Raw genomic sequence first — 15,482 nt, 5'->3', positions numbered from 1 at the left:
GAAATTTCGTGCTGGAAAACTGGCTACCATTGTCACAGAGTATGTGCGAAACTAATCCAAAATGGAGAAAGTATCTCTCGGTCAAGCATCGTATGATGGTATTCGATGTCGCCGTCCTTAACGGATAGATGACTGTATACCTGGAAAAGGTGTCACAGACAGACAGGATCCAGACATAGCCTTCCTTAGATCGAGGAAGGGGCCCTATAAAATCGATCGCAATCATATAATTTATTCCCTTGATAGGAATAATCTTCATTAAAGTTGGAAGAGGATGTTTATCAGCTTTCGTTCTCTGGCAATCCAAACAATTCGTAATGTACCTCTTGATGTTCCTCATGCCCTTCCAATAAAATGATTTGGAGATAAGAGTCCAAGTCTTATCTACACCAAAATGTCCATAACTGTCATGATATGCGTGTAAGATCTTCGGTACGAACTTCGGAGGTACACAAATTCTCCAAACATCAGGAAAATGGAAATCTCGGTTTAGAAGTATTCCATTCTCAACTTTGAAACATTTATGCCAATTTCTGCTACCAGGAATGCTTGACTGATCCTCATTTTGCTCTTCCAAATACTTGATGATGGCAAGGTAAGGTTCGTGACTCCCTTGGGCTTCTTTCAAGTCGTCTAAAGAGATATCCCGTATATCATCTTGAAGAACTTGAACTGGGTTCACATGGAAGGTTTTCTTCCTTTCTTTAAATGCACGTGACAGATAGTCGCTGAGATTATCCTTCCCTTTGATATACTCAACGGAAAAATCGAATTGTTGAATTTCTAAAGCCCATCGCTGTAATCTAGCATTCCAACTCCTGAATTTGTTTAAATAAATGAGGCTTTTATGGTCGGTACGAAGAATGATCTTGTTGCCAACCAACCATGATCGCCACTTACGTGTAGACCACACCAAGCAAAGACATTCTAGTTCCACGACAGAATAATTTTTCTCAGACTTGGACAAAGATCTACTCGCATATTCCAAAATCTTCTTACATCCATCGATAACCTGATATGCGACGCTAGCCAACCCGAAGGTGGATGCATCCGTCTCTATGAAAAATGGATACTGGAAATCCGGGTGAGACAATGAGACATTTTCGGCTAATGCAGCTTTCAGTGTCTCAAAACACCTCTGATGCTCTTCAAGCCATTGCCATTTCTTCCCCTTTTTGAGCAGAGAAAATAGATGATTAGCAATAACTGCAAAACCTGGAATCGCCCGCGAATGCCACAGAAATGCACCAATCAAACTTCTCAAGGTTTTCAAGTTATGTGGTGGTGGCAACTTCATCAAAGTCTCCACAGCTGATGGATTTTTTCGTATTTCATAAGGTGTAACAATATTCCCCAGAAAGGTTAGTTCTTTTACTCCGAAAATGGATTTTTCGAGATTAACTGTCATATTAGCATTGAGCAAACAGGTAAGTACTTGTTCAAGCGTCTGAAGGAATTCGTAAAACGTTCTTCCTACCAAGTCTATGTCGTCAACGTATCGGATTAATTTATCGTTTAGATGTTCAGGAAACACTTCATTCAGTGCCAGATGAAGTGCAGGTCCGCCAGCCTTATGTTCGAATACACAGCGTTCATTTTCAAATAAATCGCCACCAAACGAAAATGCCATATACTTCTTTGACTCCTCAGCTAAGGGTACTTGGCTATACGATGAGACGAGATCAATTTGCCCAAGGTAAGGTTTATTGGCGAATTTATGCAATAAGTCGGGTATTTTCTCTACTCTCAAGTTTGGAAGCAACTCCCTCTCGTTGTGAGCACGTAAATCAAGAACTAGCCTTAGTTTACCATTGGCTTTGGGTACTACGTGTAACGGGTTCAAGAATGGACTATTACTACGCCGGATGACTCCAAATTTCTCCATTTCCCGAAGTTGTTCTCGCACTTGTTCTCGGTACTTCACTGGAATACCATACAATGGTCCGACGATAGGTTTCTCATCCAGAAGCTCTATCTTATAACTAAACTTATTACATTTGCCAGGAAACTTGGCAAATACTGGTCTGAACTTCACTAGTAATGAGAATAAACTTTGTTTTTGCTCATCGTTAAGCATTTCTGCTTTACCAACACATTCCCGTATATCTTGAATTGAAAAATATAAATCTTCCGGAAAATCTTCTTTATAAGGATTACAGGGTTGTTTTACAGGTTGGTAACCCTGTTCGACATTAATATCAACCTGGTTTGTACTAAAACTGAACACTTTCCCTATATGTAACTGATCATTAACTTGAGCACACTTACCATCTAAAAGATTATTATTACATGAATTCAATTCACAAGGATAAGAACGAGACACCAAAGTTTTATCACAAAAATGTTCATTCTTAATTTTATTTACGCTACAAGAATCTTCAATACAAATAGACTGTAAAACTCCTGATTCTTCTTGTAATTCCATCTTTGACTTTAATTGACAATCATGGACACTAGTGGGGTTAACACCATTAACTTCGAACTTTAGATCCGCAGAATTGATAAAATGTAGGAGGCGGGGTACAGCTTCTTCAATGCAAACCAAACGAACATCAGACGAATATTCTTCGATCTTCGGCGGCAATATGGGGGTGGTAACACAAACATCGTCCTTACATAGCGTTATTTCTCCGGCCTTCAAATCAATAATGCCTTTCAAGCGCTCCAGGAAATTTAATCCAAGGATCACGTTTTCTCTTAACCTCTCTATAACTACAAACTCAGTCAAGACTTCCATTTCTCCAACACGGACGGGTAAAATGACTGTTCCTAATACTCTGTTGACTGCGACCTTCCCAGTGAAATCACACAATTGTAAGTTTTCCTTATGGGATAAACTCGCATTGAAAATGCAGCCAGTTACCGACTTGTACAGTTCCTTGCGTAGCAACGAGGTTTGAGATCCAGAATCAACTAGGCAACTTAATTTTCGACCATTCAAATGCGCAAAAATCCTCATAGATGATCTACCGTCGTCCATGGCTATGATTGAAGCATCTTCACTCTCCCGATCACCTTCTACTATCCAACTCGACATTGCAAACTTGTATCTTCTGATCTTCATCCTCTATCTTTGATGGTATGGAAATAAATTCCTCCCCACGAGTGTCTTTCCATGGTAATCTCTCACAACTTCCATTTGAATAGGTGCCCCCTTCTCCTGGTTCCAAATAAATATGTTGGGAATGTTCCGAGAAATTTAGAGCGTCACTCCTTGCCCACGGGGCACAGTCTGAACAAGGAACTACATGTTTAAAGGATCACCCCTTTGTTCGCCATTATCATGTGGACATCTGCAATTGTCAGCTGATTCCGAGCATCTACAAGACTCCTCTTCCTGTTTGTCCGGCTCCCTTTCTCGACGATCTCTCCAGTTGTCCCGATTGAAGCTTCGCGTTGGCCGATTTCTTCCAAATCTCCTGCCTCTGTGACTTCCATTAAAGTCGTGATGGCACTGGTCGGATTTCTGATAATTTCCGCTGTAGCCGTCTTGTTTACCTCGCTCTTGGGAATAACTGCGCTTGCGACCACCACCCTGTCTTTTGTTTCCACCATCTTCATTGTTGGTATCTCTTCTGAAAACTTCTTCATTCTTCACGAGTGTTTTATTACGCCCTCGAGATTTCGATTCCGCACAAAAATTCTTGCTTTGAACCTTAACATTATTCACACGCTTCACATTCTCAGCCGATTTCCTTTTATTCATTTCCCATTTCCGATTTTGATGAAAGAATGTTTCGACATTTTGTACAGCTTGTATTAACTCGGACTAACACGATATTCGACGTCCCAACAAAGCAGATTGCACTTTATAAGGGAGTAAATTAACGAGATTAGACATCAGCATTTCTTCTTCTTCGTTCGGCTGAGCCATCTTCAACTTGTTGTATCGGCTTAATAGAAAATCTACGACACACTTGTCTTCCTTGGGATTGAAGCGAGAATTACGCAATTTGTTCAAACGCGTAGCAACGATGCAAGTATTTTCAAAGTATGCAAGAATTTTGCCTCAAAATCGTTCCAACCACTAAACCAGTTGCTTAGGTACCATGAATTAGCACCATCAACAAGAACCATAGGAATGTATCTTAAATACTCGTGTTCGGGAATGTTACTAAACTCCATCTCAGCACGAAATTTACGTAAGAATTCGGAAGCACTCTCCACCATTACATTTCCTGAAAATTTCGTAAGAGACTTCAAATCATTTAAGCGTAATTGCGAATGACTGTGTTGATTACTCTGCAAAGGACGATCCCGATAATGATGAATCTTACGAGGTTTCCTTCGATGAAATTGTGAGGACGCGAAAGGTTTATTACGCACGTCATTAATACTCAGGTCAGAAAAACTATCAGCATCCGAACTATATTGAGAGTCTGGACTACCTTGCTCGCAACGCATGTTCAAATTCGGTGATTTCCTAAAACTTACATGCTTAGGCGTACTATGACCAACAGGTGAAAAACGAAAATCATTACCATCAGTAGGAAATTGGAACGTAAGTTCACGTACTTTCTCTTCTACTTCCGTTTTCACTAGCGCTGTGGTAACCTTTCGGTTTTCTTGGACTTCCTGCTTTAAAGTACTAATTTGTCCAGTAAGATCGACAACTCTTTCACACGCAAAGTTCACATTAGGTCTTAAAGCTTCAATGTGTTTAAAAGCAATTATCGACTTGTTTTTGTAAACTTTCTGTGCTTTGCTCAACATGCGCAACCTTAAGATCACTCTCGTCAACGCGATCAACAACATTAGTAACAGATAACGTCAAACCACGAATATTATCCTTGAATGATTCGTTGACCCTAGCTTGAATTTCAGTCTGAAAATTAAACTGCTCTTGGAGAGTTCTAGTACTGTTTTCGCAAACTATCTTAACTTCAGAAATCTCAGCACGCACATTAGCAATTTCGGTAGATATATGCTTACTGACCTTTTCAAAATTTTCATTAACCTGTTTAACGAATTCTCCATGAGAATTACCTATATCACGAATTAATGTGGTTACATTGGTTTCTAGTAATTCCACAGCAGAGGTAAGTTTATTATTAAAATCTACCTGTTCCCTTTTAATGTCTTCACTAATGATAGTTTTAACACGATTAACTTCACTTCTGACAGCGCTAATTTCTGAATTAACTTCGCTCTTTACAACACCCAAATTAGCTAACATAATCTTAGCTAAGTCTTCAATTGTCATATTAGGGTTAATTTCCGGAGTACTCGGCATTACATTCTGTTCAGCTAGGTCTAACGCGCCATTATCGACATTTACGTTTTCTTCAGAAAACACGCTTTTCAAATCACCTGTATTCTTATCCATTATGTGAACAAACAATATTCTTAGTCAAAGAGAAGATATTTCTTACTAGAGAGACAAACAAAATGCATATACATATATGATAAACAAATACACACACAAAAAGCAATCTCTTAAGCAAACGGTAAATATACAATGCTCTGCATTAACTTGAGATGTTGTTTCGTACCAATAAAAACAACAATATTTCTATTTTAATATACACTTTTCAAAAATTCTTTGATATATTTTGTTTTTAACAATCCTTTGGTGAATAGTGTTAATTGTTGACACAAAATAACTCCCGGCACCACTTATCTGTCACCGACCTAAAGGGGAATATGGCATTGAGGGGCCACCTTGTCCACTTTAACTATTGAGAACTGTTCCCTCAGGTGTGATAGACATTTGACAAATTATTATTATTTAGGGAGCAATAGCTCAACACATTTGTTTCCTTGGTAATTTCTCCTTCCCGCCGTACTGAGTGGTCTCCGTACACTTCGGAAAGGGCTGCGTCAACAATTTGAAGAGTTGTTGAAATCTTGGAAGATTGTCAAGTTTCAATAATAATACAAACTTTAATGGTACTAGTTGAATTGAAGTAATTACAAACAAATAATGATAATACAGTTGAGTTTAACATAGTTCCGAATGTTTAAAGATTCTGAGTATATTAATCGTATGTCCTTGTTTTCCATAACAGCCGCGCATCTAATCTCGAATACTTATGTCTATTATTCCTTTACCTTTTCTAGAGCAAGAAACTGCCCATTCCAATCCAGCGATGAAAACTACGTTGACTCAACATCTGGAACATCCATTTCAGACGGACCTTTACACTGTAATTTTCTTTAAATGTCTCATTAAAAGCTACGAATACAAACAGCCACTTCCTTTGGAACACGTTCACGAAGTTACACACAAAGTGACAAACACTGCTCTTATTCTTTTTCTTTTCTTGCTGCTAAAAGAATAAGGTGACTGGATTCAGCCAATCAGAATTTTTCTCCCGTTGCCTAGCAACGAAGGTCTCTTGGTGCGCATGAACCTGTCTGTGTGAGTGTATTGTTGAAATTTGAGCACCGCTTGCATACAAGTTGAGCTTTGTACCCTGCTGCTATTTGTAACTACATCGTTACAATACTATTGAACATTGACACACATACAAATACACATTCAACCAACTGACAAAAATAACTTTGAATACTTGAATATATGAGAATGAACTGAAATAATACGAAGTAATTTAACAAATAATAATAAATGTCACTAAATCATATTTGTGACAGCATACCGGTAAAAATAACTGATTTAAATTATAATTTGGGTGTAGGAAAAAAGGGTTTTACACATAGTAATAAGTACGACGTAGCATTGAGTCACCAAATATGTTTGTACTATCAAAGATTTCATTGCTGATGTTTTGAAAGTAAATAACAGGTCCTTATCACCCTATTCAATGGCAGAATTTGTGCTTTTGATTTTTTCAACATTTGTGCGAGCAATTTCTCCCTCCCTCAAAAAATTCTGCCGTACCACCAACCTGAAATTTTAAACCTGGATCTTCTCCTGTCATTGACAAGACTCTTCTCTAAATTCAAAATTATTCTTTTCACATTGTCTGGACATCTGAGTTTTCAATTATAAGAACATTATTGTTGACCACGAATAAAAACGAGACCAGAAGCTTTTGAAAATGGAAATGAGATTGGAAAGAATCATTAAATACTAGATACTAGAGACGAGACGAGAGTGCCTACAGAGCCTTGAAAACGAGACGAAAAGAAAACATAAATACAACGGAAAACAATATTCACTAAATGCTTTTTTTCTAATATTTATTTCTCTTAGGCTGATGATAATGGGGAGTAAAATATTTACATATTTGTCCGCATTCTCTCTCTCTCTCTCTCTCTTTCTCTCTCTCTCTCTCTCTCTGTGTGTGTATGTTTTTCTATAGATTTTTCACGTCAAAAATGATGCAAAAATGTCAAGAGTAGAGATGCTGTTTAGGATTCTGTCAAAATTACTGCTCTAAGTCAGGGGCGTCATTTAGGGGGGGAGGCAGGAGGGGGCAATTGCCTCCCCAAGAGTATGAAGTATACATATACTTTAATGGATTGTCTACCAATATACTACTACAAAACGTGAAAATCTTATGTCGGAAGTGCTTTTCTCCCCCCCCCCAAGCGAAGTTTGAAATGACGCCCCTCCTCTAAGTGGTCATATTTTTTCCATACCGTCACCTCATCTGATGTCACTTTAAACGCTGCTCAGGATTACTCTGTTTGGTGATGAATATTTTAAAATCTATGTCTTTTCCAGGTATGATCTGTCTCTGTTGTTGCTATGTAATCTCTTAACTTACATTTTCACTTCTTATGGTGCTTAGAAGAAGAAGAAGTTGCAAAATGACAAGATTTTTCCACAGTGATTGTATTTTGATTGTATTTTGTCTGTGATTGTATTTTGTCATTGGTCATACACACTTTTGTTGTAAGAATATTGTAAGTCATGGGTGAAAGTGATGGGTTAAGAATAGTCTGTAAAATTAATATACTTGGCGTATACCTAAATTATTGCACAAACATTACCGGTAATAATATGCGTACAAAGTGATGAGCCGTGTAAATGATTATGTGGCACATCTATTACCTGCTATCTTAATATACAGTTATTTCGTCACAAAATTTACTCAAAGTATCTTTGAAATTGTTTCTTAATGAGGAGTTTCATTAATCGGTGCAGATTTATTATACGAAGACTTCCTCTTAGAGCAACAAATGTGTGTTCGGAGACTAGTGATGGGTACTGGGAATATTCCCGGCGGGATGGAAAATGAAAAATGGAAATATTCTCGGTCTTTTCCCTGGAATATAAATTTTCGGGAAGGAATTTATTTCAATTTCTTTACCTTCTAAACTATAAAATACATATGTCTAATTACTGTATTTTCATTTATAATGATTTACTCCTAAGTTTTAAATTTTTTTGGAGGCGCGGTGGTTCACTGGTAGAGCGTTCACCTCCGGTGCTTGGGGTCCCTGGTTTGATCCCAGCTCGCGCCGTGTGGACTTTGTGGTGGACAAAAACCGTGCTCGTGGGTTTTCTCGGGGTTCTCTCGTTTTCTCCCACTTTCTTCATTCCACCATCTCATTCATCTCTCATTATCACCGTCTCCTTTAGCCTCACCGGCATAATCGTGGGACGTAAAACTTAAAGATTTCATTTCATTTTTCATTCATCTCTCATCATCACCGTCTCCTTTAGCCCAACCGGCATAACCGCGGGACGTAAAACTTAAAATTTCGTTTCATTTTTTAAAAATATTTTGGAGGTAAAAATAAATAAAATTCGTTGACTGTACTTTGTATAACTAATAATGTGATTTTTTAAGTTCCATTTCTATTTGCACTAAAAAGTAGAAAGTACTAATTTACAAATGATGTAAAGGAATTAATCTGTAAAGTAATGTAGAAATTATGTAGAAATAGGAATGAATTACTGTTAATACACCCAAAACCACCGTTAGTCACAGATGTTGATCTGTCTTCTGTCACTAACTCAAACTTCTGAAGATGTACTCGGACTTCTCTTACATGTGAATTAACGCATAAAATTTCGAGAAATAAGTGGGAAGAAAGGTCGTGTCTGGCAATGTTACGTGTTAAATTATAAAGATAAATCAGTATCTTCCAGATATTGTGAACATAAATATGTATGCGCAAATGTTGATAAAATGGTGAGACATGTTTCTTCTGGCAGTTACCCAACCTAATGTGTTTATAACCCTGAAAAATTTAGTATGTTTGTAATATCAGTAGTAGAGTCAAATTTAGAAAATCCACTTACATATAAATTTAAATTGTTTAGCGTTGTAAAAGTATGTGTACTTAGTATACAATTTTTACCAAATATTTATTTGCATAAAACATATTGTAAGTAAATATATATTTATGAGCACACTTTAACTTTACCGGTAATAAAATATTAATAAAATAACATAATGCCGTTCAGAATATACATTTTAAAGAACTCACTGGATACTAAAGTAATATATTGTGATAGAAAAAACGAATTTAACTTTGAAATCATAATTTAGTAATAGAATGCAATTTTTTTTGATTCTACTTAAATTCCTAGGGAATCTTCTCGAAATGGAAATTTGCCCATCACTAGTCCGGACATACGTATAAAAAGTGTGTGCAAAAACACAATCCAACTTGTGCTTCTACACGGGAGGGCATTTAGGCATATTTTTGGATCTGGGGGCCCAGAATATTTTTGGTTTAGTTCCAAAGTTCGTCGGCCGTTTCTAGCAAAATTTTGAAAATTTACCGGTAAGAAATGAATAATTTGCTTGTTTGTGTACTTGATGAGATATAAGGAAAGGGAAAGTTGTGTTTATTTTCTTATAAAACGCTTCTAAACATGGAACTACTTGGCGAGCGGAGGGAACTACTAGGCGCAAGGTTACTTCATGGTAGGAATATGAGAATATAATGAGCATTTGTTTTGTAAACATGGCTGGTGATAATCAGAAAAAAATATTAAAAGTAAATAAAGTCATGGCTTAATAAATCTAAAAGTATATTATGGAAAATGCGGTAAGCAAATAACTGTAAAGAAACGTGGAGAGAGTTATACTTTTCAATGTAACGGTAAGTAACATAACCAACATGGCGGCAAGATTCTGGAACACAGGTACCCCTTCCCATTTAGCTATAATAAAAACAGAAAACAACATGCTTTACGGGGATCTAACTCGCTTTCAGTCGGTAACAATCGATCGGCAATACTATGTGAATCATATATTAAACTTTGACACAGAAGGGAACCAATTTTTGCTTTTTTTTTTTTTTTTTTTTACCGGAAACTAGGCAGAATAAATACCGCATTTTGTTTAAATTTCGTGCTTCCTTGCTATTTTTTCTGTATTTTTGATGATTTATGTACGTTAAGTTAGGAAATTTGGATTTGGGGGTCAAAATTCTTTACTTAAAATTCGTACTTTCGTCCTATATTTTTTTTGTGTTTTTGATGGTTTCCGGTGAGATTAGTTTAGTTTATATGAGGTTAAGTTATGTTAGTAATTACACTTAAGTAACATTAGCTCATTTCTCTCGTAAACATGGTGATTTTACCTGATTTTCGCTCGGCATTTGTTCCGAAGTTGGTTGTTCGCCTAGTTTTTGACTAATAGCGTAATAATTGATTTCTTTCTGTACCGAAGCATAGCGTTTTGAAGAGAAAGTGTGGATAAAGTATAAATTATTTACCCTCTGTTGTCCCCAAGATTAGGGTGGAGCTGCGATCGGTTTCAGATTTCACCAGAGAGTAGTTTCCAATGTGTGTGCAATGAGTGGTAGTTTTGTGTTTATGTTTTTTTAAGGGAAGTGAATTGTTTAATTCTGAATAAAACGGAAGATGCCATGTTGCTTTGTTCCTGGGTGTAAATCAAGGTACAAGATTTCAAACGTGGCAAGACGTTTCCTTTTATCCCCGAAAAACAAAGACGTTTTCCAGAAATGGCACAGAGCTATTCCTAGAAGGGACAGGCAACTCAGTGCTCGCTCCTATGTGTGTGACGCTCATTTTTCTGATAACTTTATTGTAAAATTAGATGCATTTGTGATAAATGGCAAGTAAACCGAATTACCGCGTTTGAACTGGCGATTGACTTCTGATGTAGTACCACACATTTTTCCCAACCTCCCACAGTACTTGTGCAAAACTCGGAAGGAAAGGAAATCTCCAACAAAAAGAACACACAACACCCCATCTAGTGTTGACATCCCTTGCAACAAATGATATTTCCACGCGTTCGTCAATATCTGATTTAAATAGTGACCGTTCAAACACACGCGCTTGTGACAATTGTGATCTTAAATCAAATGAACTTGCTGTTTTGACTCGTAAGTTAAAGCAAGCCAACACAATTCTAATGAGATTAAAAAATAAATTTTCTGCGGTTAAGGCTAGGATCACCTTATTACAAGAAGAACCTTGTTACCACTTCGCACAGAAGCTCATTTAAGGCGCCTCCTGTAAGGCATGAAATGTTCCTATGGAATTAATGAAGAAAATGCTCGCCAACATTTCTTTGCAGGAGAGAGTGATGCGAACAAGCGAATGGGAAATCTGATATACGATGAAGTAAAATTAAGGGAGAATATAAGATTTGATGGTATTTCACTTTAAGTAAATGGTTTCGTGGATCTGGGAGATATGTCACCTGAAAATCAGAAAGGGATGTTGGCAAATCACGCATTAGTTTTTACGTTTGTGCCATTACTTCATAATTGGATACAGCGTGTTGCGTTATATGCCATCAGAAATTCAACATCAGGGGCAGTTTTGGCGAAAATTGTAATCCAAGTCATAAAAGAACTAGAAGAAGCAGGTGTTAATAATACCGGTTTTACATCTGATGGAAGTCAACCAAATAATGCAGCGTGGAAACATTTAGGTATATCGGGAAAACTAGGAAAAGTGAATTGCGCTATCTCTAATCCTGTAGACAAACAGAAAATATTGGCTTTTTCTGATGCAGTTCATATGATAAAATGTATCAGAAACCATTTTCATGATAAAGCATTGGCAGTTTTTCAAATAAGGAAATAAAATTCGAATTTTACAGAAAAGTTTTCCACATGGAAACATCCCCTGAATTTGCAGGAATTATGTTATGTTCCAACATTATGTCCAGTCACATTGACCTCACCTCCTTTCAGCGGATGAATTCCCGTCTGGCTTTCCAACTGTTCAGTCGGAGCGTGGCTAGAGCCATAAATTATCTTAGAACCATAAACTGCTCCGGTTTCGAAGGTAGGGAAAGCACAGAAGAATTTACTCAAAACATGAATGTCCTTGCCGATGCTTTGAATACTAAAATCCCTTCCTCTGGACTCTTTAAAAATTAACCACACCATAAAAATCTTCAGAATATGTTGCACTTAATCAACAACACAAAGAACACTTTCGCATCTGAAAAAACACTTGAATATCTCTGTGTCACCATTCAAAGTACATTGGAAATAGCCGAATATTTGTGGAATAATCGTTTTTCCTAAATATTTACAACAAAATTTAATCAGGATCCAGTGGAACGACATTTCGGAATTATAAGATCGTTGTCAACTGATGATCACCCTTCTATCCCTGATTTTCTTCATTTGCATATGTTGCAATCTGGGTATGTTCCTAGGGCCGCGGTGGCTCAGCGGTAGAGCGTTCACATCTGGTGCTTGGGGTCCCGGGTTCGATCTCAGCCCCCGCCAAGTGAACTTTGTGGTGGACAAACACCGTGTGCATGGGTTTTCTCGGGGTTCTCCCGTTTCATCCCACTTTCTTCATTCCACCATTTCATTCATTACTCATCATCACCGTCTCCTTTAGCCTCACCGGCATAAAAGTGGGACGTAAAGCTCAAAGATTTCATTTTCATTTTTTGGGTATGTTCCTGTAAAAAACGTGCTTTCTTCGAGTTCAAACTGCAAAGCTCAAATTGATATTCCTCTCAGTTCTTTTGTTAATCAAATGAGAAAATTAGCAAAAATCACTGAAGAAAAAAATAAACAACTAAAGGAAAAGACGCCACGAAATATCATTTCCAAGTTGATTTTGATTGAAAAGGGTGCAGACGCATGTGACTGGGAAAGAAATTCTCCACCACTTCCAAAATGTAGTACTGCAAAAGAGGGTCTCGTTTATCACTTGGCAGGTTACATAGTAAGTCGTCAAAATTCACTAAATGTACATGCTGTATAAACACACTACGAAGAACATTTTCAAAAGAATATAACGTTACAGTCTTCAGCAAATTAAAAGATTTTGGAAATTATTTCTAACGTATCCGACTCAAGAAGTGTTTAGTGTGTTATTACAGGCAGAAAAAGTAGTGACCGGTAACATTGAATCTAATAAAAGTATGTGGGGTGACATATTTTATGATACTTTAGATAACTTGAATGAATTCATAGTTGTGGCCATAGCGCTGAGATGTAGTAACGAACATTCCATGGAACTAATTCCCAAATTGATTTTGCATTATATCAAGTGTCGTTTCTATTTTCGCGCAAAGGAAATTCGGATAGAGTTAGCGTCGTCCAAAATTGCAAAATCATCACGCAAGTTTTCGAAAGTATCTAGTGTCTAATAACTGTACATTTCCTACTTATAATAAATTATTATTTATGTTAACAAATTATTTTTACAATGAAACTTGCATAAAGCCCGGAAAGCAATGGTTCCGACATTTTCTTCCGTTTTGGACCCATTTCCGTTTTATATAAATTTGGAAAGCAATATAAAGTCACACCGGGACTTTAAAAATGTTCCGTAGTAAACAGATTTCCACTTTATTGAAGTTCCGGTTTATACAAGTTTCATTGCATTTTAAAATTTAACTTAGGTTTTGTCTGAATGTCATGTACAAAGACTTTATTAATAGAAGAAAATATTGTAACGAATTTTGAGAGCTTGAAAATTGTGGAAGCAGTAATTCTTTTCTATTTTTTAAAAATTTATATTTATCTATAAATTACTGCTACATATGTATTAAGTATACTATTTACTGCTGAAATCAATTAGGTACACACTACATTTCTGCAGGTGAATTTATGAACTGTTAAATACAAGGTATGAAATTTAGATTTGTTTCTGTAGCGTGTCATTTAAAGTAGGATCGTAAAACTACGACAGCGCCTCTCTGTGGTGAACCACTTCAACTAACTGAGTGTTTTCACTTTCTCTTCAAAGCGCTATGAGCAAAGTTTAATATATACTTCATATAGTATTGTCGAGCGAGCGTTAACGAGTGAAGTCGGTTCATCCCGCAGGGCACGTTGTTTTCTGTCTTTATTACAGCTAAATGGGAATGGGGGCCTGTGTTCTACAACCTTGCAGCCATGTTGGTTATGTTACTTATCGTTACATTGAAAAGTATAACTCTCTCCACGTTTCTTTACAGTTATTTGCTTACTGCATTTTCTATAATTTGTTTTTAGATTTATTAAGCCTTGACTTTTATTTATTTCTAAGTTTTTTTGATTATCACCAGTGATGTTTACAAAACAAATGTTTATTATATTCCCATAATCCTACCATGAAGTAACGTTCCGCCAAGTAGTTCTCTCCGCTTGCCAAATAATTCCATGTTTAAAACCGTTTATATAAGGAAATACACGCACCTTTTGCTCCCTTTAAACATTATCAAGAACACAAACGAGCAAATTATTCATTTCTTCTCAGTAAATTTTCGAAATTTTGCTAGAAAGGGACAATTAACTTTGGAACTTAACCCGAAGGGAGAATGCTGTCTTACAGAGTCAGGGCATTAGGTAGGAGGTTGGCTCATCTGGAGATAGGTGGTGGTATTCGCATATAGCTGGTGTTTCGGCTATGCAGGGTATGGGTATAAACAAAAGATACTGCAGAGAAGAAAAAAACTTGATATCTCATACAATTATAGGTTAGAGCAGTGGTGTTGGTTTCATACATGTAAACATAAAATAGGTTTTTTACATCGTGCAGGAATACTTCTCTTGTGGAAATTAATATCTTATAGATATTCGTCTTTGATATGCACTCAGTCGTGAATGATGTTGATTGCAACTTCGATTGATGCGTTTGGTGGACCAAAAAAAGAAAAAAAAAATTACAAGCAAGAAAAACTCTCTGAAATTATAGATGACTATTAATGTGAGCAAGCGTGTCTGAGACTGGCAATATTAGGTATAACGAGAGTAACAGTATCCAAAATAGTAATTGCACACGTAACTTGGAACTCAGAGAATATGATTAGAGGAAGGGAACCAAGCTCTGCAGCACATTAAAGAGGGCTATAAGGACGAATCTTAACACTGACAGTAGACGTAGCGGTATTGGGGCGTGGTTTGAGGAACGTTAGGAGAAACTTCAACAGATTTGCTGCTCCGCTCAACTTACTTACTGAAATAATTGAGTAATAGGAGTCAATGCTAGGGCAGCGTATCCGTAGCAGATTTCCTTCTTAGTCATCCGTAACTAAACTAAGTACTGCAATATGTAAAAAAAAAAAAAAAAAAAAAAGATGTATTTTATAAACTATTCATTCGTTACGTAATGTAAATCCCTCAACGAATACAGACTGTACCTTAGACAGTATTAATCTAATATGGCATTTGTGAAGTAAGTT

At 36.8% G+C, this 15,482-nt stretch overlaps 1 protein-coding gene across 5 annotated transcripts in view; it reads left to right on the top strand.

The window, feature by feature from the left end:
* Positions 1–7,702: 7,702 nt before the first annotated feature.
* The window catches only part of LOC145684160 (uncharacterized), a 29,437-nt gene continuing 21,657 nt past the window's right edge, over positions 7,703–15,482 (top strand). For 2 of the 5 annotated variants that reach the window (XM_081756137.1, XM_081756144.1), the window contains exon 1: positions 7,703–7,812. The gene's annotated coding sequence lies outside the window, so the exon portion shown is untranslated. The other 3 variants (XM_081756139.1, XM_081756142.1, XM_081756143.1) reach the window with 3 other exon arrangements.

Source organism: Thermobia domestica, chromosome 4 (assembly GCF_964235325.1).
Source record: "Thermobia domestica chromosome 4, izTheDome1.hap1.1, whole genome shotgun sequence".
Taxonomy (NCBI): domain Eukaryota; kingdom Metazoa; phylum Arthropoda; class Insecta; order Zygentoma; family Lepismatidae; genus Thermobia; species Thermobia domestica.
This window is presented reverse-complemented; position numbering and strand designations above follow the sequence as displayed.